A 2,902-nucleotide genomic window follows, 5' to 3' on the forward strand; every position below is an offset into this window, starting at 1 on the left:
ACGGATACATCATGCAACCAGGTTCATCTGACCCTGTCCTTGGCCAGTGGGACTGAAAAGGACCCCATTTGAAATCAAGAGGAATCTACAAAAGAACATTTCTTTCTGAAGTCCGGAGCTCCTCCAAACTTTTTACGCTGCTATCGCTTCAGAACCTGCATCGCAGGCTAATCAAGTACGGATCATACGGATGTATACTGTAACCAGGTTCATCTGACCCTGTTCTTGGCCAGTGGGACTGAAAAGCAATCCCCCCCCCCATCCAATTTGAAATAAGGAGGAAACCGTAAAAGAATACTTCTCTGTGAAGTCCGGCGGAACTCCTTCTAAAATCTCAAGCTGCTATCGCTTCAGAACCTGCATCGCAGGCTAATCAAATATGGATGTATACTGAAACCAGGCTCATCTGAACCTGGCCTTGGCCAGTGAAACGGAAAACAGATAACCCCTCTCAAACATGATGAAATTAAGAGGAAGCCACAAAAGAACACTTCTCTCAGAAGTCAAGCGGAACTCCTAACATCTCAAAGTGCTATCGCTTCAGAACCTGCATCGCAGGCTAATCAAGTAGGGATACTGTAACCAGGCTCGTCCGACACTCCTTGGCCAGTGAGACCGAAATAGTACCCCCTCCCACCTCCTTCATCCATATGAAATTAAGACAAATCTACACTTTGCAGGCTCGTTCGATACGAAACCTGAAAGTCGCAGAGAAAAGCAACCAAAATGAACATTGTCTTTCAGACGATTAATATTATTATTATTTATGGTAGTCATGATGAATTTCAGATGGGCATGTGAAAAATTGCGTTCTCTGTGGTAAGGGCGGTAACCTCCAATTCTTGTTTTGCAAAGTGTGAATGCTGTTTTAGTAGCGTTAGATACGCCTCCAGTCTGAACACATGTAAGATGATTATGCATAAAATGTCCGGAGTCGGATTCAAACCCCGGATTACCAAGTAAGAGACCGAAATATCGGCCTCTCGGCCAAATCTCTTATTATCTTTCATTTCATGAGACTTTTTTATTTACATTTACATTACTTTTAAAGATATCACTAATATGTTATATAGTGGATAAACGTACTATAGAACATTTATGTACTAAATACTAATAAAAATAGCGACTTTACGTGTGGTGTGGGTTCTAATAACGACGGTTTGTAAACGTTATAGGAAATGTACATATCAATCAGAGTCGTTATTGCATAAGAAGCGTGTCATTATGATAAATATCAGCCAATCAAAATTACTCTTTAAGATTTCGAATTGATCAAAAATCTTTGCAGGTATCTCTTAGGCATTTAAATTGGCAAAACTCTGATATTCGTTTTCATGTATATTATCGTATTGTTTTTATCGACAACAAACAAATGGTATATATATATGATTGGTTTGATGTTTGTAACCACGTACAATTTTAAATGTAAATTAATTTCATGAAATTTGTGGAAGACGCGCAAGTTCTTTCTAAAATGACTGATAAGCAAGCATAACTATATATGAACACGCAGCGCTTTAGAATTTAAAACAATGTTTTGTGACTGTTTAACCCCCCAAAGAAAAATAAATAACAAATAATGATGATAATGTATATATGTACATTACTTTTAACCAGATATGAAGTAATGAATGATATTCTCCTTTTACCGAGTCTTGAGAGACAATTTACCATTTTGGGGGTCGTATAATCCTCATTCAGGCTATACCCATTTTGGCTTATACTAATACTCTAACAATAATTAGTGATGTCGATAAGCTGAAATGTTCTGAACATTTTAATAAGACCGGCTGGGAAGACGACTTAAAGAAAAAATTACACTTTCTGACCAAGTGTACTTTAACCAAACGGCAATTGGGCCCATTTTATAGTAGATCAAATGGTTTTGCCATGTACCATGTAACATATATGATGGCATAATACTATTTGATAAGTACACAATCTATTCGAAAATGTAAATAAGAAACTATAATTTCTTGTTATTAATTGAATTCGTTTGAAAGTGTACGTGCTGCTTCAGGGTTTAAAATGAATTTTATATCCAGATTTCAAATATGTTTATTCCATTCGTGTAAAATTCTTAACGCTAAAATAGAATTTTTAAAAGGCATAAAGGTAAGGTGTATTCATATGGGATTGCCCAGGGTAGTTTATCATAAAACATATTGTTGCTGTATAATCAAACAAAATTGTAGATTCAACCAATCAGATACAAGGAATCACCAGCGAACATTTTTTTAAACAACTATACTGCTTCAAAAATCATTACAGAATGGGTATTATGCATGAAATTACCGAGGCATGGCCAGTCATGGATTCGGTAAATTTGCCATGCGTCCGGTAAATTTGTCATGCATTCAGTAAATTTGCCATGCGTCCGGTAAATTTGTCATGCATTTGGTAAATTTGCCATGCGTCCGGTAAATTTGTCATGCACTTAGTATATTTGCCATGCGTCCGGTATTTTACTGATGCAGGGCAAATTTACCGGATGCATGGCTAGCCGTGCGTCGGTAATTACTTTTGCATGGTCGTAAAAAAAAGTGATTTTTTTTTCATTTTAAGAAAATCCATTCTATAAAACAAAAGATACACAGGTATGTGTGTGCATCGGTAAGACTAGTGAGCATGCATGAACATCTGATCGAAAATAACCTAACCCCCCCCCCCTCGGCTGCGCCTCTTTCTTTTAACAGTTCCATAATTTTAACCTTATGCTCACGTGCACTCATACCTGTGCATCAGTTGTATACCAAGGACCACACTGTATTCGCAATGCGTTTTCACAACGGGATCAGCGTGCATTTACATTATTCATAATTCATTTTTGTTCATTATATCCTGTATATAGAGGTCAATTTACACCAAGAGCAAGGTTTGTTGGTAATAAAAAACAACAACG

The sequence above is a fragment of the Lytechinus variegatus genome, chromosome 6, assembly GCF_018143015.1.
Source record: "Lytechinus variegatus isolate NC3 chromosome 6, Lvar_3.0, whole genome shotgun sequence".
Classification (NCBI taxonomy): domain Eukaryota; kingdom Metazoa; phylum Echinodermata; class Echinoidea; order Temnopleuroida; family Toxopneustidae; genus Lytechinus; species Lytechinus variegatus.